The sequence below is a fragment of the Apium graveolens genome, chromosome 2, assembly GCF_009905375.1.
Source record: "Apium graveolens cultivar Ventura chromosome 2, ASM990537v1, whole genome shotgun sequence".
Taxonomy (NCBI): Eukaryota; Viridiplantae; Streptophyta; class Magnoliopsida; order Apiales; family Apiaceae; genus Apium; species Apium graveolens.
The window spans coordinates 169,546,917-169,570,445 of NC_133648.1; the positions used below are offsets into that span (position 1 = coordinate 169,546,917).

The 23,529-nt window shown below is 37.8% G+C and overlaps 1 protein-coding gene across 6 annotated transcripts in view; it reads left to right on the plus strand.

The window, feature by feature from the left end:
- The window catches only part of LOC141707987 (uncharacterized), an 83,414-nt gene that overhangs the window by 36,565 nt on the left and 23,320 nt on the right, over positions 1-23,529 (plus strand). Inside the window, exon 4 of one of the 6 annotated variants that reach the window (XR_012569256.1) lies at positions 7,807-9,439. The exons of 4 other annotated variants lie outside the window; for them this stretch is intronic. The gene's annotated coding sequence lies outside the window, so the exon portion shown is untranslated. Of the gene's footprint in view, positions 1-7,806; positions 9,441-23,529 lie in introns of those variants that run through there. One more of the 6 variants, XR_012569263.1, reaches the window with a different exon arrangement.

A 23,529-nucleotide genomic window follows, 5' to 3' on the forward strand; every position in this document is an offset into this window, starting at 1 on the left:
TATCTTTACAAACTTGAACGAACCTCCGGTAGTGACCGGTCAATCCTACCTCTGGTAGTCGACCAAACCATGGTCATCAATTCATCAGTGGTCCTTTATCCAATCCTGTCAGGATTCTCCATGGGATCCTCCTCAACAACTATCCCTTCTAGGACAACATCCTCAACCGCTAAATCTTCAATATCAACATCATCCGGTCCTGCATTAGGACACTCTATCGGATCCACAATCCGATCTCCAATTAGTAATAAAATATCATCGCGATATTGCTCCTCAACCTCAGGGTTCGGAGTCCCGCTACCATATACGATAACGAACTACGCTCCTATCACGATATTTATAAGGGTTCCCATAAGGGTTTTAACTGTCAGTACTACGTTAGGTAGCCCGACTATGAACTTGGCAAGAGTTCTTATTATCTTTGTGAACTTATTATCTTAACGTCCCATCATCTCTGAGGTTTATAACGCTTAGCTCTGATACCATTTCTGTAACACCCCCAGATCCGGGGTCGGGAATCCGGGTTGTCACGGTCTTTCTTTCCACAATATCACTTTACTTAATTAATAATAAATACCCTCATGCTGTGACCCCACACTAACACACACCACAACTCGTTATAGTCTCAGAGATGAAATTGAAATAAGTACAAGTCTTTGAATCCACAATTTAAAATTATTACAACCCAAAATGATTACTTGATAATTTACAGTTAATTGCCATTATCTGCCACAAGTTATAATTATACATAATTGGATTCTCAAAAGTAGATGGTCTAAACTACAATGGATCTACCTCTGCAGCTATAGCAGCTACAATATCAGCGGGAAGACGCGGGACGCTTCCCACGCGCTTGCGCTGGGTCTGCTGGAGTCTGGCCATCTCTCCTAACTGTTGTTGTGTGATGAAGAAATAAAGCAAGGGTGAGCAGCAAGGCCACGAAAATAATATGTATAATGATTTACAATATATGAGCCTACTCATAATACTCCTGAAAGTCTTGGTCAAAAGAAATGAACCAAGTTTGATATCTTAATGCGATGAAGTCGCAAAATATTCAGTATATATACATATACTTTTCAAAATATTGGAAGTCCTCTTCCATGCATAATATACACAAAGTCCCAGTGTATAACTGTATAAAAAAATATCGTTGCAAGGTGATCTCATATATCTAACCTTGTCTCAACGTTTTTCTGAAAATCTTTGTCATTCATAAGACAATTATTAATTAGATATAAGTTTAAAAGATGAGGTTACCAAATACCCCAATATACTTATATCTTTCCCAATACTACTTGAACTACCACCGTTCAAGTTATAATCAGTTTCAAAAGTTCATCACATAGATGAGACTACAAGACAAGATTTGAATAGATTCAATCTTTGAAATATTATTGAATGAAATAAAGTTACGAGATACTTTATTTAGTCCCGATATATATATATCCACATATATATATCTCTTAAACATTTCCTGGAACCTCTGTTATGTAAAGTATGAACAGAGTTTGAAACATCCAATGAATTTTGGAAAGGAAAAGAATTTTGGCATAAACCCGATATCTCGCTGATCAGGCAAAGATACCAATAAGTAACCTTTTCTACTAGTAGATGGACGAATTCCCCACTGGTCATCACCCTGGTCATAATTAAGACCTATGCTGGACTGCCACTCAGCCACTTATGCATTTGATGGACTCCCACTGAGCCACTTACACAATAATAGACCGTACCCCGGCCTGTCGCTTATGCCGACTCAATGAGAGGGGCTTACTTCCCGAACGTTGGGCAAGTAATCAATTCATTTACCAAATCTGCAACCTTGTTGCGAATATAAAATACACCACAGAGCCGGATTCCCCAGGTTTTGAGCGAGTATTTAAATCCCCTTAAAAAGGAAGATCTTAAATATAAAAATGAGTTTTGGGATCCGCTCTGACTTTTAAAAATCACTTTGAAGACTCGAAAACACTTTAAAGAGTGTTTGGAGTAAAGCTGATTTAATGAAGTAAATCAGTCCCCAGAATATTAGAAAATATCTGAATATTATTAATTAAATAATATTCCCATAAAGAATAATCTTTATAAAAAAAAATAATTGAAGTAGAAGTATTAAAATTTATATTTGAAACGAGTATTAAATAACCAAAGATATACTTATATGAAAGTATTATCTTTATTTGAATAATCGAAAATAAGTTTGATTATTTACACCTTATTCTTTAATAAAATAAAGAATATATTTCAGCAAATAATCGGAGTCATAGATCCTCAAATGAATATTCAAATAATATTCAATAAATAAAATAAGCTGAGTCATAATACCTCGAATGAATATTATAAATAATATTCATTAAATAAAATAAAGGAGTCATACATCCTCAAATGAATATTCAAATAATATTCAATAAATAAAATAAGCTGAGTCATAATACCTCGAATGAATATTATAAATAATATTCATTAAATAAAATAAAGGAGTCATACATCCTCAAATGAATATTCAAAATAATATTCATTTAATATAAAGGAGTCATACGCCTTCGAATAATATTCGAAATAATATTCAATAATAAAATAAAGTTAAAGTAATCGAATAAACCTTATTCGATTAATAGTTTTGAAAACTATGCCCATATATATATATATAAGTATATATATATATATATATCCATATATACAAAATCTACTCGGGATCCTCGACTCCCGGTTTTAGAAAATATTTCCACCTTTGGGTCCCTATACTAAGGGTATACGCAAATACCGCTTATCTCTAGCATAGGTATTATGCAACGAATAAGCATTTGAACCAACAGATATATAAATCAAGAATACGAAACAGGCATGCATATATATACCATATCAGCATGCTTCAATATATCGCAACATTTGCTAATTAACCAACATGCATCTATCGCAAGATAATGCATATACATATATTCATCACAACAACAGTATAACGGGTAGAAAACTTGCCTGAGCGACTGGGGGTTACGAATGGCTCGGGACGAGTCTGGTAACCTATAAGCAACAAGTAAGTTGGAATTAAACCAAAGTCACTTGTTAATCTATACTTTAACTAACTTAGACTCTAACGCTCGTTTTGCGCTCACTGATTCGCTTAAGTCACTCGGGTACCCTCGGCTCCACCATTTTTAATAATTTAACCTTTACGAGTTTTAAAGCGATTCCTTCGCGAGTGTCTTACCAACTGCCTAACGCACTTACCATAAATGTTTCACACATTAATTAACCCTTTTTGGTCTTTAACCTATGTTTCAAAGTAAGGCGAGGGAAAAAGTTTCGTCCGCGAAACGCCGTTACTTGAAACGGTCGTTTCTCCTAAACCGTAAATCGGAATCGAACGAACTATATATCAAAACGAAGCTCGTAACATGAGCTATCTAAACATGGCAGTGGTCACAATTTAGCAGGGGGTCTCGGGTCCTAATGCTATGCACAAAAACAGTCCAAAGAAAATCGGACGTTACGACGGCTATGTTTACGCGATTTCCCATTTTTTAAACTATCCACAATCAACACAAACCATCCTCAAATCCAACACACAACAAACACCCATCCTTATCACATCATAACAACCCCAACCAATTCAATTTAACCATTCATACTTATGCTTAAACTTTACTTTAATCATTCTTAAGTTTCTTTAAATCAAAACCACAAAATTACCATTTCATTTCACTACCATTCCAAATCTCAAACTCTAATCATAACAACAACTACAATAACATCCTACTCATCAAAATCACCTTATAATATATATGAACCTAGGGTTTGAAAATGGTATACCTTCCTTGAAGTGGTGGGTTGAGCTAGGAAGCCTTAAGAAGCTTGGAGAAGCCTTAGGAAAGCTTGGATCTTTAAGAAAACAAGAAAAAGTTCAAGTTAAAAACTTGAAAACACTATTCATTGTCTTCTTCATTGATTAAATGGAGAAGCTAGAGAAAGAATTAATGGCTTAAACTCATGATATAGCCATAACTAAGCATAAAGATGGTTAGGGAATTTTCTTACCAATTAAGGATGCTTGGATCTTGATTTTGGAAATTTTTTTCTTTGAAAAAGGCAAAAAGCCGAGAGCTAATATGAAGAACAATGCCTTGGCTGATTTTTTTTGATTTTTTTGATGAAATGATTTGCTAGTTGGTTGGCTTGGTTTTGTTTTTGATTTAGCAAATTACCACCTTGCCCTTGAATTTGTGTGGTCCTTAATCAACCACACCTCCCTTCTTCCATGTCATGCTTATGTCACCCTTATGATGTCATCCTCCCTTCCTTGTCTCCTTTCTATTGGTTGGATGACATCACTCCCATTAAACCCTTTGATTAGCTTCCTAATCGTTTGCCTAATGACCGCTGATCTGTTGTACGGTTCGCTTATCTTTCGTTCTTGTTTATCGTTTGAGGATCATACCCGGGATCTTATTACTTAGGTTCCCTTAACCTTTCTCAATACATTATATTCCTTTTTATGATCCTCTATTATAATCCTTTAATTTAAATCCTTTTTATCCTGTTACCTTATACTCAATTCTCTCCGTATCTTGTGGATTTCCGGGAAAAACCAAAGTGTTCGGAATTGGATTCTGACGATCTTTACATACACTTATATACTTCATAGAGTACTAATAATATCCCATAAGATCAATAACAGAACCCCTACATAGCGTGGCATGAACAGTTTTCTCATTCAGCAAAAACACTATTCATAAGGGTTTCAAAAATTTCCAAAAATTGGGGTTATTATAGTCTCCCCTTCTTAAAAGGATTCCGTCCCGGAATCAGATAGAAATAAATAGGGATACTCTCTTTGCATTGCACTTTCTAACTCTCGAGTCAATTTTCCCACATTGTGGTTCTACCATCAAACTCTGACTAGTTTGATAACCCTTCTCCTAAGCACTTGTCCCTTTTCGATCTATAACCCTTTCTAGTTGCTCCATATAGGTTACGTCGGGTTGCATATCTATGCGCTCATATGCCTCTATTTATCTGGCATCTGAATTACACTTCCTTAACATTGATACATGAAACACGTTACGACCTGCTACATGTTCGGGGTTAGGGCTAGCTCATATGCTAACTTCCCAAACGTCTTAATATATCCAAGGGTCCAACAAATTGTAGACTTAGCTTTCCTTTCTTTCCGAACCTCATCAATCCTTTCCAAGGGATACCTATATCATTACTAGGTCCCCTATTTCATACTCTTTATCCTTTCGTGTCAAATCAACATACTTATCATGTCCATCTTGGGCTACTACCAGCCGTCCTCTGATTAGATCTATCATATCCTTGGTCCTTTGGACTACTGCGGGTCCGAGCATCTTACGCTCTACAACTTCATCCTAACATAAGGGAGATCGACATTATCTTCCCTCAAGAATCTCATAAGGCGACATCTCGATAATGACATATGATCTATTGTCGTAAGATAACTCAATCCGAATTAAGTGATCATTCCAAATTCTTTCAAGTCTTTGTGGCTCCTTATTGATCAGTTCTACTATGTATCTTTCATTATGCTCCGGATCTAAGTTTCTCCTAAAGATGCTCAGAGCTTCGCGCTCATCCAAGTTTGAGACCTTGTTGATTGCTTCCTGAAACTGGTGCATATAGGCCGATAGGGACTCATTGTCATGCCGACGGATTATTTCCAGGTGACACACATGCATTTTATGTGTTTTGTTTGCTCAAAATCTTCGTAGAAAAGATGCGCGGAACTCCTTCTAACTATAGATGTTGTGGGAGGGGATCCAGCTGAACCATCTCTGGGTCCCTCCCTTAAGAGTTGATGCGAAGAACCTTGATTTTATTAAGTTGTTATAGTAATATATTTGCGCGATCTGCTCAAAGTAGTTCAAGTGTTCTAATGGGTCTCCCAGATCGTCAAAAGAGTCAAAATTATAGTGCTTCAAGTCCCGCTGCCGGGTAATAACCTCCAAGGAGTGGATGAAAGGAGTTAATATTTCTCTAATTTCTACTCATGAGTCTCTGTCCATCTTCCTTTGTAATTCATTGATAATGTCTTTTAGGTCTTTCTGCTTCTCCTCTTCTTCATCATCAGAAATCAGCTCCCGCATCTCTTCCAACCTTTTTTGCTTAACCGCTTCTGTTTCTTTCTTGTTTCCCTGATCCTTTTTGTTCTTCTTTCCCAAAGCTTCAATCCCGTCAAAGACAGATCTCTTAGATTTCTTGGAGTCCCCAGACTCCTCCGGTTCTTTCTCAAGTTTGGCTTCTTCCTGGAGTCGGGTTTGCTCCTGCCTCTAGAGCCGGATTGCTTCTGCTAACTCATTACTTGTGAGGTTGGCCATGTGCTCGTCAACCACCGGGACATTAGTGTATTTGTATTGGTTCAATTCAATGACGGTCTTGGCGTCCCGAGTGTTGAAAATCCTCTCTATATCTGGAGTGTGTTGAAGTGGTTGCTCCTAGGGTGTTTCCTGTTCGGCTCCCGGGTCCTGAGCCTGGGAGTAGTCCGGCTCCTGGACCTGAATGCTAGCAGAGGGTCTCCCGGAAGTATTCTTTCCTGCTCTTGCCATTGTCTCAAAAATACCAACAACAATCAACAAAAATTTCCAACTAACAATATGAAACTAAGGTTGCTTTTCGAAAATCGCAAAAACTATCCAGAATAATACCAAGCAGTAATAAACAGCTTTCTGGGACTAGTTTAAACAATTTTCTGGGACTACTCAACAATATTGTATAATAAGTGTAGCGGGGTTTTAGAACACGAAGGCAATATACAAACTAGAGCAAATTCGGGGTTTCTAAAATAATGAAAACTAGCAATAACACACACAAACATGGATTAAATCAACGAAACAGGGCTCATACAAAAGTGGCCTAAAAGAATGAGCACACACAAACATGGCTTAAATAAACAACATTCATATTTCCGAGAGAGTTTGGTTGCTTGGGTTCTTACAAGTTGAAGAAATGGACTCTTTAAAGAGCTTGCTGATGAAGGTGAATCCAGGGGCACCGAGACCCAAGGATGGAGAGCCCCTCCTTCTAGCTCCAAATAGTAACTACTGGTGGCGGGGCTGCTCCTTCGACACCGTGCCTGGATCCTTCGCCACGGTGGTGGTGTAGCTGTCGTGGGGTTCCTACAAAACAACACCAGAAGGGGGGTTTGGGTCCCGCGGCACCTCCGGCGTGAGAGTAAGAATTCGCTTTTGGGGAAGATGAAGATAGATAGGAATGCAAGGTGGTTGTGTGTGTATATAAGTGTGAGAGAGTGATTTACCCCAAAACCTCACCCTCTTGGGCTGTTTATAGCCCAAGGATAGGGTTTTGGGGTTGGTACCTTTGAATCATAGCCATTGGTTCTTGGAGCGGAGGACACTTGTCTGTAGTGGATGCTTTACCGTGTCAGTGCGGGACTGGCTAAGGAATGTTATGAGGATCTTCTGATACGTGCCCTGATTATTCCCATGATTGATGGGTGACAGTTGTCTCTATCATGTGCTTAGGCAAGTGCCTTACGTGCTGGGATTTCCCAAGATCGGGCTTGCGGGACTGGGCCAGTTAGGACTAGTAGTATGCATGACAAGATTGAGTTAGGAGTCCGGGCCTGTCCCTTGCAGGAGCTATATGTACTATCAAGATGAATCTGTGCGTTTGGATTAATTTTAAGCCACTTTGTAACTTACTAAACAAAACATGCAATTTTGAACTTCAAATCATAAATCAATTCAAGTATATATTTAGTTTCAAACATACACAAAAAGGTTCAAAATAAATGTATAAGATCTAACTTAGCAAAACTATTTGCAGGGAAAGAAACACACGTCATGACCTTCGACGTGGGAGCAGTTCTCGATGACGCCATATGGCAGGCTCCCTTCTATTGTTTCTCAGTGAAAAAACACACAACGCATGATCATAAATTAAATATGCGTGCAGGGAAAGGCATATACGTATAATTTATGACCTTAGCAAGGGTCAGGGCCTCAGGGGTTATAATTGTTGGGTATAATTAACACTACGTGTAATAATGGGACATGTATATAATTATAAATTAACCAGAACAAGCAAGAAACCAATTAACAAAATATATCATGAAGGCAGAAACAACAAAATACAAGCAGTAACTGAATTGATAAAGAGAGTATATAATCACTTAGCTCTAACAGAAGTTTTAAAAAAATCTGAAAGGACCAATAAAAGCTGAGTCGCCTAACCTTCGAAAAGTCTAAACTGTTCTTTAAGAGATTATTGCCCCACTTACGCTGTGTTGGGTTGCAACAATATCGTTTCAGGATAAAATAGCAGAAATCACTTCATTCACAATCACGTAATGCTCAACAACGACCTGTACCTCAGTTCGCGCAGAAAACCTATCCTAAGATCTGTATGTCTGTGTGGAGAGAAAAGAGAGATAAGTATCAGTTAGGATTTCATACGTCTGTGTGTTCAATGTGTATTTTCCAAACGTTAAGTTTTGTATATAAACAATACCAAAACTTATATGAAAATAATTCATTGATTAAAATAAATATTCTGATTTAAATAGCATCTAATAGAATATTTCCAGTATCAAAATTGTAACAGTCCGTATCGGAATGAATATCAACATTTAACAACCATCCAGCAAATGCTGATATAATATAAACATTTATTAAGCCTTCCAACAAATGCTGATATCCTCAGATTCATATCAGTATTTAGTCATCCATGTGAGAGTTTATAAACTCTGATCTGCAAATATTGATATCATTAGGCACATCAGTATTTCTTCAGCCATATAAGAGTTTCTCAAACTCTGATCAGCAAATACTGATATCCCCATTTTGCAGTAAATACTAACTCAATATTCAAATAAAATAACAAAAAAGTTAGAAAATATTTAATTACATCAGTAGTAAAATTCCTTGCCCAGGTCAACTCGTGTACGCGAGACGCCGAGACATTCGCCCAAATCGCCCTTCAACCCGACCTGACCCATGTCGTGGCGTAGCGTTACGTGGCGGCGGCGCGCATGCGTGCAAGACACACAATAACACTATACACACCCACATGCCTTAATAGTTGTACACTACACTTGCACATGGTACTATATATTGGAAATTGTCAATGTCAAGGAGTCAGAATCTGACAGAAGTATCAGGATGTGTAGCCAATCATGATCTGTCTGACAGTCAAGATTTGTTAAGCCGTAAGGATCTGATACAGTCAGGATATGCATCAGGATGTGAAGACTGTCAGGTTGTGATTGGATAAGTCATAACTACATGATAAATTAGAACCTGCTGGTTTATAGGATAATGGTTGTTGATTTAGATATGTATAAAAACTAGATATATCATACTGTAACATATTTTGTAATTGATAAGAATTGATTGTAGATGTGTAATATATAAACACAGATTATATTATCACTTTGTGTGCGCAACTCGAGTATTTTATAACCTAGCAGCTCTAAAGAATGTAGTTTTAAGAGAGTTTTGTAACAGTTTATTAAAGATCAATATAAATTGTTATTTGATTCATCCATGCTTTATTATTATTACTTTACTTTTGTGATAAATCGATTTATTTTAGTAATTGTATCCAACCCCTTAAACAATTACTTTATTGGAAACAAGTGGTATCAGAGCGGTCAAATTAACTTTTAATTTGAAAAGATCAAGATGTCTGGAAGTAAATATGAAAGCATGAAAATTCCAATCCTGAAGAAAGCAGATTACTCTACATGGAGAGTAAATATGTTGATGTTTTTAGAGGCTATTGATGATTCTTATGTTGATATCATCAATAATGGGACTCCTTATCCTAAGAAGCTTGTGTCAATGACACCAGAAGTTCCTGAACACTATATCAGGAATGAAAAATCTGAATGGTTAGATCTTGAGAAAGCTGCAATGCTTAAAGATGCAAAAATCAAGAATATTCTTCACAACAGTTTAGATAATGTGATGTCCAACATGGTGATTGCTTGCAAGATTGCAAAAGAAATATGAGATGCCTTGGAGACTCAGTGCCAAGGTACAATGGCAATCAAGAAAAACAGAAGGGTTTTTCTTATTCAAGAATATGAACAATTTGATTCAAGGGCTGATGAGTCAAAAACTGACATATACGATAGATTCCTGACACTGTTGAATGATCTATCATTGGTTGACAAAGAGTATGATATGGAAGACTCAAACACACAATTTTTGAGAGCACTTCCTGAAGACTGGGATACTCAGGCATCCATAATTAGGCATCAATATGACCTTGATTTACTGACACTAGATGATGTTTATGGGATGCTGAAAACCTGTGAGTTGGAGATCCGACAAAGGAAAATTAAGAAAGGTCAGAAAATGAAGGTTGTGGCTCTTAATGCTGAAACTCACAAAGGAAAGGAAAGAGTGAGTGAAAGGTCTAGAAGAAGGAACATTGTGGAAGAGTCAGATACTGATAAATCATCAGATCCTGACACAAATACTGATGAGGATTCTGAGATTGAGTTAGATGAACCTTAAGTGGTTCAAATGGCTGATATGCTTGTGAAAGGCTTTAGAAGGATGAGGTTAGCAAAACCACAAAGGAAAGGTGGTTTTAACAGGAAGCACTCTGGTGATGGAAAATGCAAATTCAAAAAGAATGAGGGACAATACTCTAAGGGAAGGAAGTTTGATAAAGATAAAGTGACTTATTACAACTGCAATGAAAGGGCATCTGGCTACAGAGTGCCCCAAGTCAACTGAAAATGCTTTGTTCACATCAAACTCCAACAAAGACTGGATGGGCTCATCAGGACCTGACAATGATGAAGAATACTATACACTTATGGCAAATCATGAAGATGATGTGTCAGGAATTTATAAGGTACTTTCAGTTGTTTTCCTGTTAGAAATATGTTGTGAACTTAATGATAAGTTGAACAAAACACCTTAGTAGATTTAACTTAGTATTTTTGTAGCTCTCGACGGATGTTCTAAAATAGTCCCGACGGATGATCTTTAAAGTTCCGACGGATGACCTCTGAACATCCATTGAGAGTGTAGCTTATGTAACAATAAGTATTGTAGCACCTTTCTGCAAACAACAATATTTTAGTTGTGTAGATGCTCTAGGATTCTTTGAGTCATGTTGACTACTAGATTGACATGCAGATTAGGTTGACTAATTGTAAATATAAGATGTCTTATAATTCAGTATAAGTGAAATAGAGTCAAGTGGCAGAAAGACTCCCGTCAGATGTTCTACAAAGGATCCCAAAAGATATTCATCAAGGCTCCCGACGGATGACCAACATAATCATGACGGATGATCATAAATTCAAAAGAGCAGTTGACAGTGACTACACAGTCACATGCACCGGGTGTTTGTAAATGGAATGTGGCATCCTAATTGCAGGACTTAGAGAACAAAAAAACATTACTATTTCCATGCAATTATGAAGATATTCAAAGATGCTAGATAGAGTAATGTAGCAACATGAAGTTAGACTAGATTCAGTTTGTCTTATTGTCTTGTCTCACTATCATGTAACTTGGTAATATATAAACCAAGTGTATCAAGTTGAAAAGTATCCAAGTTAGAAAGAAAAACAAGAGAAATAGAAAAAGCAAAATCTGTAAAGAATTTCTCAGTTGTTCTTGTTGTTCAACTTGTAAGCAGTTGTGTGCTATTCAAGCATCACAGAGTTCTCATCTTTATATATATATATATATATATATATATATATATATATATATATATCTCTGGTGGATAATTTCAAATCCACCAGAAAGTTTTAAAGCCTTGTGTTTTATTGCTTTGTGTTTTGATTTCTGTTTTACTTTCATTCCACACTTCTTGCAAAATCAAACACAGTTATATATTAAGTAAGAATATTCTTAAAATCAGAAAAAGAAGCCAGAATTACATTCAAACCCCCTTCAGTAACTCTGGTTGCATTGTTTGGGAATAACAATTGGTATCAGAGCAAGCTCTTGAAGTACAAAGAGTGTAAAGATCACCACAGTCATCAAGATGATCAGAAAGGATGTTGGAGTGAAAATTCCATTTTTGGACATAGAAAACTATAACCACTGGAAGGTGAAGATGCACCTACATCTTCTTTCTCAAGATGAAGCTTATGTGGACTGTATTGAGAGAGGTCCTCATGTTCCTATGAGAGCTGCTACAGGAAATGAGCCATCGGTTCCAAAGCCCAGACATGAATGGTCTGATCCAGATATTAAACAAGTCAGGAAAGATAAAAAGGCCATGAATATACTGTTTAATGGTGTTAATGGTGATATGTTTGACAACATCATAAACTGCAAAATTGCAAAAGAGGTTTGGGACACAATTCAAATTATTTGTGATGGAACTGAGCAAGTAAGAGAGAACAAAATGCAGCTCTTGATTCAGCAATATGAACATTTTCACTGTGAAGAAAGTGAGTCACTCACTGATATATTTAGTAGATTTCAAAAGCTACTGAATGCTCTCAAGTTACATGGAAGGGTCTATCAAACAAAAGATTCAAACCTTAAATTGTTTAGATCTCTACCAAAGGAATGGAAACCCATGAAAATCTCTTTTAGAAACTCTCAAGATTACGAGGAATTCACCTTGGAAAGACTGTGTGGAATTCTAAAAACCTATGAGCTTGAAATATAGCAAGATGAAAAGATGGAAAAAGGAAGGAAGAAAGGAGGATCCATTGTACTAATTGCTGAGAAAGAAAAGGAAAAAGAGATGAAGGTTGAAGCTGTAGAATCTGTATCAAACTCAAGGGTTTGTGAAAGCAAGGTTAAAGGGATGGTAGCTAAAAATGAAGAATAGTTGAGCCAAGATGACATGGATGACATAGATGAGCATCTTGCTTTTCTATCCAGGAGATTTTCCAAGCTCAAATTAAAGAAGAATTTTGGAACAACTAAGTCAAACAGAAACATGGTTGATAAGTCTAAATTCAAGTGTTTCAAGTGTGGCTTGGAAGGTCATTTTGCTAGTGAGTGCAGAAAGCCTGACTCTGGTTAAAAGAAGTTTGAGCCTGTTGATTATAAGCAGAAATACTTTGAGTTGCTCAAGTAAAAGGAAAGGGCTTTCATTACACAAGAAAATGACTGGGCTGTAGATGGATTGGATGATGATGAAGAAACAAACTATGTCAACCTAGCCCTAATGTCCAAATCAGATGAAACCGAAGTTAGTTCATCCAGTAATAAGGTAATCACCACTAACCTAGCACATTTAACTAAGTCTGAGTGCAATGATGCCATCAAAGACATGTCTACTGAGCTGTATCATTTGCGTGTAACTCTTAAGTCTCTCACTAAGGAAAATGTTAAAATTAAAGAAAACAATTTGTTTTTAAGTGAGAGGAATAATGTGCTAGAGTCTCAATTCATTGAGTTTGAAAAATTAAGAATTGAATGTAAAACTGCCAAGGATGAATTAACCTAATCTTTAAAGAAAGAAGAGATTTTAAGAAAGCAACTTGAACGAGAACAGGAAGTGATTAAGGCATGGAAATCATCTAGAGATGTCCATGCTCAAATCACTAAAGTTAAAGGAATATAATCTTTTTGTGATGCAGCCTGGAAAAATAATAAGGGGAAGCTTGATTCCAATCTGGTTGAAGGACTTTCAACGGATGTGGATTCGACGGATGATGAAAATTATCCGTCGAATAATTAAAAGGATTATCCGTCGAAAGACATTGAGCCACATTCGTTGAATGTAAGTAAGCCAGTTAGCAAAGCTAAGCTAGCTAAGTTGAATGATAAATATGGATCAGTTTCTAAAAACTTTGTTCCAGGAGAATCAAGTCAAGTGAGAAAAGAAAAGAGAGTCAATGTTGGTCATCTTTCTATCAAGCAATTGAATGAGAGATTAGAAAAGATTAAGGTTAAAATAGAAAAATAATAGAAATGGGAAGGTATGAATTAACAAACATAACAACTACACACCTGATAAATATGCTCCTAGAAAAATCTGTGTTAAGTGTGGTAGTGTTAATCATCTGTCTGTTAATTGCAAAATTACTAAGCCTGCACCCATGTCTGCACCTTCCTCTTTTCCCAACATGACTGACATGCCTGCAATGCCTATGAATGTTTTGCCTGCACAAAATCTGAATGCACAATTTGCTAATATTCCATTTGCACCTAATCCTTATTATTCTGCATTTAGTATGCCTCAAATGCCCTTTAGCATACCTTACTGGAATAACTTGTTTACACATTGCATGCCCTTTCCTTTTAATCAAAATGTACATGACAATTCTGTTTCAGTGAATGGTTTCAAAGGTCCAACTCAAATGACTAAGGATGAATCTGAAATACCCAAGTCAAATGAGGTCAAATCTAAGAAACCTAAGAAAAAGGCTAACAAGGCAGGACCCAAGGAAACTTGGGTACCAAAATCAACTTGATTTGATTTTGATGTGTGCAGGGAAACATAAAGAATCTTTGGTATCTGGATAGTGGTTCCTCAATGCACATGACTGGAGATTCTACCCTACTCACTGAGTTCAAGGTAAGAGCTGACCCAAGTATCACTTTTGGAGATGACAATAAGGGTTATACTATGGGATATGGCTTGATTTCAAAGGATAATATCATCATTGAAGAGGTTGCCCTAGTGGATGGACTCAAGCATAATCTGTTGAGTATCAACCAGCTTTGTGATAAGGGCAACTCAGTCACTTTGAATTCAGAAGCCTGTGTTGTGGCTAACAAGAAGAGCAACAAAGTGGTTCTTACTGGAATGAGAAAATGCAATGTGTATCTATGTGACTTCATATCAATAAATGCAGAATTTGTAACTTGTCTTCTCAGTAAAGCAAGTCAAGATAAAAGTTGGCTATGGCACAAGAAGCTGTCCCATCTAAACTTCAAGACCATGAATGAGCTAGTAAAGAAAGAATCGGTTAGAGGTATTCCTCAAGTGGAGTTTTCAAAGGATGGATTGTGTGATGCCTGCAAGAAAGGAAAGCAGATTAAGGCATCATTCAAAAAGAAGCTTAAATCATCTATTGAAGAACCTTTACAGTTACTTCACATGGACTTGTTTGGACCAGTAAATGTGTTTTCTATCTCAAAGAAGAGATATTTCCTAGTAATTGTGGATAATTTTTCAAAGTTCTCTTGGACATTTTTTCTAAAGTCCAAAGATGAGGTTAGTGAAATCATCACCAATCACATAAGGCAAGTTAACAATCATCCTGACTTCAAGGTTAGAAGAATCAGAAGTGATAATAGAACTAAGTTCAAGAATTCTGTGATGAGAGTATTTTATGAAGAGTATGAAATCATGCATGAGTTTTCTGCAGCAAGAACTCCATAAAAAATGGTGTAGTGGAAAGGAAGAATAGATCACTCATTGAAGCTGCAAGAACTATGCTTGAAGAATCAAGGCTGCCAAATTACTTTTGGGCGGAAGCTGTGAATACATGTTATACTCAGAATATCTCCTTGATTAATCAAGCAAAATGCATGACTCCATATCAGATATTCAAGAATAGGAAGCCAAAATTAGATTTTCTACATGTCTTTGGCTGTAAATGTTATATCTTAAGGAATCAAACTGATCAACTTGGAAAGCTTGATGCCAAAGCAGATGAAAGAATCTTTGTTGGAAAAGCATATAGAGTCTACAATCTAAGAACCAACATTGTTATGGAATCTATAAATGTTGTGTTTGATGATAAAAAGATTAAAAGACTGCAAGATGGAGATTTCTATGAGAGCCTCAAGTTTGACAATGTGGAGATGATTTGTGAAGATAGTGATGATGATAGTAATCAAGAACCAATATCCAAGGACAATGCAGAAAAGTCTATAACTAATGAAGCACATAATTCAGCATCCGTCGAAAGACCAAGTGCATCATCCGTCGAAAGAAAATCTGCATCATCCGTCGACAATCAGTTGGAGATGCTTACAGATATACTATAGCAACTAGATCGACAATCATAACTCACTACTTATCAAGACAATCGCAAGTTTATAAACAGAATAAAAGCTAGACTCAAAATAACTTATAACATTTCAATTCTTTTATCAGAGCTAATCAAGGATTCATGCTTTTATTCATACAAAACAAAACATATATGCTTGTTTGATCGTGCAATGAGTGAGGTCCACAAAAGACTTATACAATAGTACCCATGTAGCGAGCGTTAGGTTAGCAGATCCTAGACTATAGAAGCCTTAGGTCACTAGGCACAAAGTCCCCTAAGAACTTAATAACTCGAGTACTAAAGAGCCCACTCGTGATCAATTATACATAACACTAATTCTTTTCTTTTTTTTTTCTTTTTTTTCTCTTTTTTTTCAATTTTTCTAAATGGGTGCATTTCGCTCCATCTTATTCAACCCTAGACTACTCATAAAAATATGAGCCGACTACTAGCCATTTGACACCTAGCCACACAGCTAGCAATGAAATCCAATTTCCTCCAATTTCTAAATATCCATGTCTTTTATTATTAAGAGAATACTTTAAATTCTAAATATAAACACGTGATTAAACCTGGAAAAACCAACAAATCATGACTATGATCTAGCACTGTAGCAACCTATAAGACTTAGTGAACTACAAATGTCTCTAGCATGCAAATCAATCCAATAAGACTCAACATTACTAAATACGACATCACTACACTAGCATCAATATCACCAATAAATCAGAAAAATTATCTAAGGGAATCATAATATAATGCAAATGCATGAGACTACATGAACAAATTATCATAAAAACTACCAAAAATAAATAAAAAAAAACTACATGGCAAAATATATGCAACTATATGAACTAAAACTATCATGAACATGCAAATTATATGAGACTCACACAAACATATTCTTTCAACTACTACCCCCAAACTTAAAATATTCACTGTCCTCAGTGAAGGTAATAGTAAGGAATCAGGCATACCTACTCAGAATCGGAATCATCACCCTCAACGGGTGGAGTGTCAAGTGTGTCTGGAGGTGGATACACAGAATCCTCACCAAAAATTGGCCATTAGATGTCAACCCCCGTAGCTCTAAATGCAGTCCCAAGTGCCTGGGTGAGATCGCGTGCAAACCGACTGTGAATGTCGTGCATCGCATCCATCATCCTCGCAAGACGCCTATACTGTGTCGAACTCAAACCAACTCCCATATCTGCTCCTGCTGCCTCCTCCTCCTCCTGCTGCTGTGATGGACTGACCTTCTCTCCCAACTCGGCTATCCAAGCCGCCTTGCTAGCCTGCTGCGTACCAATGGCATATGACAGAGGGGCTGGACATCCTCCCGGTAGATGATTATAAGAATAACCAAGCCCCTTAGGATCGGGCTTGCCTCCATACCACTCAACCATGATGTGCAGCGTAGAACTGTCGATAGGAGCACTGGGAAGCAGCAGCTGCTCATGTGCGGGCCAATGAACACCAACCACCACACACAACTTCGTCACAATGAATGCATAAGGAATAGCACCTGTAGTACCTCCCCTCAAAAATCTCAAGATCCCCTGATAGATCACCATCCCCAAATCAATGTAATCACCCTGCAGAATACCCCAAAGCAGACGAGCACGCTCTATGGTAATCTCATGCACATGCGAAGATGGCATGATGTTAGCGCAAATAAATGAGTTCCAAGCTCATGCAAACCTGTTCATGCATGAGACAGGGAACATGGAGTAATCAATAGTGTACCTCTTGAACTTCCATTGAGTCTCAGGCACACATAGAGTAGCAACGATCAGATCCAAGCTAATTTCCTCCGGAGTCTTATCATTCCAAGTTACCTGGCCCACCTTCCTCAATCACTGTTCTGATAGCCTCAACACTGTACTCGATAATCATCCCCCTCACTACCGTAAAGCCATTCTTCTCCGCTTTAGCATTGGTATAAAACTCCAGCACAACACTCATGGGCACAGCAGCGGGAGCCTCACAAAAAGGTACCCAGCCCATCTTGAGAATCATCTCCAACAACTTACCATCCTTCCCGGATGGCAGAAATCCTCTCTCCTTAGAAATAGGCTTCGAGAGAAGCCTCGTATACTCCTCCTCCGCCTCAGAAGTAGAGAACTTGGGCCTCACACCACCAGCAGATGATGAATCGGTGGTGCTGCTTCCGACTTGAGGTCTCTGTCTTTTGGGTGCCATCGGATTAAAAAAGAGTGAATTAAAGCTTAAATGTTTATAGAGAATTTGTGTTTGAGAGTTTGTGAATTGGTGGAGAAGTTGTATATAAGTGTATGTATTTATAGGTGGAGGGGTGTGAATTTGATAAGGAATAGAAGTGGGATTGATTATGGGAATCATGGCTATAATGGAATTGATTGGGAGAGGGAATTATGGGGTGTGGATGAGTAAAAATCAAGTTAGAATTGATTTTGGAATTAAAATCCCGATTTTACCTTATTAACTACCCCTTAAATTTTTTTTCGCACAGGGACCGGTGAGGCCGCGCTGAGACAGCGCTGGCGCGCTATACTTCTATAAAACCAGTACGGCCATGCGCTAGGACAGCGCGGGCGCGCTCAGCTACCGGAAAGCTGGCGCGGGCGCGCACCCAGCTTTTGTACTTGGCTATGAATTTTTTTCTTTTTCTTATTTTTTTATGTTTTTCTGGTTTCTTCTTGCTTCCTCTACCTACTAATATACAACATACTTGGGTTGCCTCCCAAGAAGCGCTTCTTTTACGTCGCTAGCTCGATGTAGAATCTCAAGATCAAGTGGACAATAAAACGACACTCACCACCTCATAGGTTGTCGTATCACCATAATAATGCTTCAACCTCTGACCATATGCCTTAAATGCTTGGCCTGAATCATTCTCAAAAATTTCCACCGCTCCATGTGGAAACACAGTTTTGATTATGAAAGGACCTGACCATCTTGACTTCAAATTTCCAGGAAAAAGACGGATACGAGAGTTGAATAAAAGAACTTGTTGCCCTGGCACAAATTTCTTGAGCACTAGACCCCGATCGTGCCACCTTTTGACTTTCTCCTTGTACATTTTGTTATTATCGTAAGCTTGAAGTTGAAATTCATCAAGTTCGTTCAATTGAAGCATCCTTTTCTTTCCAGCTGCATCCAAGTCCAGATTCAATTTTTTCAAAGCCCAATAAGCTTTATGCTCGAGCTCCACCGGCAAATGACACCCCTTACCATAAACCAACTGAAACAGCGACATTCCCAATGGAGTTTTATATGCTGTTCTATATGCCCAAACAGCTTCATCAAGCTTCAAAGACCAATCCTTCCTTGATGGACACACTACTTTCTCTAAAATGCACTTGATCTCTTTGTTAGATACCTCAGCTTGACCATTTGTCTGAGGATGATAAGCCGTAGCAATGCGATGATTCACATTATACCTTTTCATCATGGAAGTGAACTTGCGGTTGCAAAAATGCGACCCCTCATCACTGATTATGACTCTTGGAGTTCCAAACCTTGTGAATATCTGCTTGTGAAGAAAATTAAGCACCACTTTCGCATCGTTCATTGGCAACACTTAACTTCAACCCATTTCGACACATAATCAACCGCCAACATGATATACTGATTGTTGCAAGATGAGAAAAATGTCACCATGAAGTCAATCCCCCAAACATCGAAGACCTCAACCTCGAGAAGCACATTAAGAGGCATCTCATCCCTCTTGGACATATTACCCACTCGTTGACATCAATCACATTTCAAAATGAACTGATGAGCATCTTTAAATAATGTCAGCCAAAAGAAACCTGCTTGAAGAACACGAGCTATTGTCTTTTCTCCACCATAATGTCCTCCATAAGCCGTTGAGTGGCAATCTCGCAAGATCCCCCCCGTTTCGCTGTAAGGAATACATCTCCTGATGATTTGGTCAGCTCCCTGTCTAAAAAGAAATGGCTCATCCCACATATACTACTTCACTTCATGTAGAAACTTCTTCCTTTGAGCATAATATAGGTCGGAAGGCATGATATTACTCACAAGGTAGTTCACGATGTCTGCAAACCACGGCTCTTCTCCTTGTACTCCAAACAACTGCTCATCGGGAAAAGACACATTTATCAATGTCTTATCCAATGAAGTAGCATTAGGATTCTCTAATCATGAGAGATGATTAGCAACTTGATTTTCAGTTCCTTTTCTATCATTGATCTCTAGTTCAAATTCTTGGAGCAAAAGAACCCATCAAATCAATCTAGGCTTAGAGTCCTTCTTCCAGACAAGATATCGAATGGCGGCGTGATTCGTGAAAACTGTCACCTTAGTCCCAAGTAGATAAGATCAAAATTTCTCAAAACTGTAGACAATAGCCAAAACTTCTTTCTCCGTAGTAGTATAATTCAGTTGAGCACAATTGAGAGTCTTACTAGCATAGTAGACCACATAAAATATGTTATTCTTCCTCTGCCCAATAACTGCTCCAACTGCATAATCACTTGCATCGCACATCATCTCAAAAGGCTCATTCAAATCAGGTGCGGTTATGACAGGTGCCGTGATTAGACTCTTCTTCAATGTCTCAAACCCTGCAAGGCACTCATCATTAAATTTAAAAGGGACATCTTTCTCTAGTAAACTACACAATGGCTTTGAAATTTTTGAGAAGTCCTTGATGAAATGCCTGTAGAAACCCGCGTGACCAAGAAAACTGCGAATTCCCTTGATATAAATAGGTGGGGGAAGATTCTCAATGACCCCTACCTTGGCCTTATCCACCTCAAGATCCTTACTAGAAACCTTGTGCCCAAGAATTATGCCTTGACACACCATAAAGTGACTTTTCTCCCAATTGAGAACTAAATTGGTTTCAACGCACCTCTCGAGAACGTGTCAAAGATTTTGCAAGCATTCATCAAAAGAATCACCAAAGACTGAGAAGTCGTCCATGAACACTTCCACATTCTGGCCAATCATGTCAGAAAAGATGGCCATCATACATCATTGAAATGTGGCTGGTGCACCACACAGACCAAAAGAAACTCGTCTAAAGGCGAACGTACCAAATGGACAAGTGAAAGTAGTTTTCTCTTGATCTTCTGGAGCGATACAAATCTGATTATAACCCGAATACCCATCCAGAAAATAATAGTACTCATGACCAGCCAACCTGTCAAGCATCTGATCATTGAAGGGTAAGGGAAAGTGATCCTTCCTAGTGGCCTTGTTTAGCTTCCAGTAGTCCATACAGACTCTCCACCCCGTGACTGTTCTTGTAGGAATAAGCTCATTCTCCTCATTTGCTACCACAGTAATACCACCTTTCTTTGGTACATATTGAACCGGGCTTACCCATGAACTGTCAGAGATAGGATAAATGATCCCTGCATCTAGCCACTTCAGAATTTCCTTCTTTACTACTTCTTTCATGATTGAATTAAGTCTTCTTTGCTATTCGACTGTAGGTTTGCTACCTTCTTTTAGCAGAATTTTATGTATGCAGTAAGAAGGGCTGATTCCCTTGATATATGCTATAGTCCATCCAATTTCCGATTTGAACTCTCTCAGAATTCTCAAAAGCTTTTCCTCATCGCTACCTGAAAGGTCAGATGTAATAATAACAGGTATAGTAGATGCAACACCTAAAAAAGCATACCTCAAATGTTCAGGTAAAGGCTTAAGCTCAAGAGTGGGAGCTTCCTTAATAGAAGGCTTGAGGCGTTTAGGAGATTTGTTCAATTCTTCCATTCCAAGATATTCAAAAGGCATATCGATCTTCCTTTTCCAGGGAGAAGCATTCAAATACTGCAGTTGCTCATCACCTTCATCATCTTCACTATCTGAATTTCCTAATAAGGCTTTTTCTAAGGCATCATACCTTAGCATTTGATCAAGTTCCGATGTGACCATCGAATTGACCAACTCGACTTTTAAGCACTCCTCATTATCAGGATCTGGAGTGTTCTTCATGAATCATGAATGGTGATTATGTTAACTCCTTAAAAGATTTTGATACGGCAGGTACGGACTCCGTATGATTAGACATTAAGATTTCATGGAAAACGAATGACTATAGTAGGTCCGTGGTGGACTATAGTAATGCATCAACGATTCTTTGAATAATGAGCCGATTATAACCGTGAGAGTTGTATTGTAATGGATGTTGAGATTGGGTACCACTAATCGGGTTGTGGTGATGTATAAGTTATCATTGATAGACTAATTAAGTCGATTATCTACCTATTGAATATTTATTCCTTCTTATGAATAGAGAGCTGTATGACTCTACGAGGAACGTTGCAGTGCAAGCATAGAATTATAGTAACGATGATGTCTAGAATGAAATCCAAGATTTGATTTTCGCTGTTGAGGGAGTTTGAACGGTGATGGTTCATAAGCTCGAACAAGAGCATGGGTCCATAGAATGATGGACGGAACAGTGAAAGATTCAAGAACATGAATTGCGATGCTATAATACTTGATGTTGAGATATATACATCTATATATATATATTTTTTTGTTCTCCTGTGATAAACCTCTATAGTTCAGAGGTAGATTCAAATCCAGATATTTTGTGGCAGTATTTTTTAAATATAATACTTTTAAATTCGTTCTTTTCTCTCCTTTTTATTTTGTATAAGCTGAGAAGAACAACCCTTTCAGAAGGGGAAGTATTGCCGAATGACTATCTATCTATGTTATAGAAGCCTAGTAGGATACCATCTATTGTTTAATTGCTTGTCAAGTACTAAAGGCTGGCCACCTTCTGTACTAACTGTGCGATGTAACAAGTGTTCATGATCATAGTGATCTCTCAATAAAATCTTTTACTTCTATACGATGGATCAAGCTTTCAAAGATGTAAGCAACTAAAGGAAGTAGTATCAGTATGGTGGTATTCCAAATCTAACGCATTCGTGATACTAAGGTTGACACCATTATTAAAAGGTTATAGAATACTAACGAGCAAAAGTGTAACCATTATAATATTAGGTACGGAAGGTAGTATCGATTACGAACTAGAAAAGAGTAGTTATTTAGAAGCGAAAGCTATAACGCTAGAAACTATGATGAGAGTCTGTGCAATAGACTTGAAAGAATTTGGAATGATCACTTACCGCGGATTGAGTTTTCTTACGTCAATTGATCATATGTCAGTATCGAGATGTCGCCTTATGAGATCCTTGAGGGAAGACAATGACGATCTCCCTTATGTTAGGATGAAGTTGTAGAGCGCAAGTTGCTTGGACCAGCAGCGGTCCAAAGGACCAAGGATATAATAGATCTAATCAGAGGACGGCTGGTAGTAGCCCAAGATGGACATAAGAAGTATGCTGATTTGACAACGAAAGGACAAAGAGTATGAAATACGGGACCCAGTGTTGTTAAAGGTATCCCCTTGGAAACCCTTGGAAATGATTGATGAGGTTCGGAAAGAAAGGAAAGCTAAGTCCACGATTTGTTGGACCTTGGGATATATTAAGACATATTGGGAAGTTATCAAATGAACTAGCCCTAGCCCCGAACTTGCAACAAGTTCGCAATGAGTTCCAAGTATCAATGTTAAGGAAGTATGATCCATAGGCGAGACACATAGGGGAATATGAAAATGTAAACCTCCGACC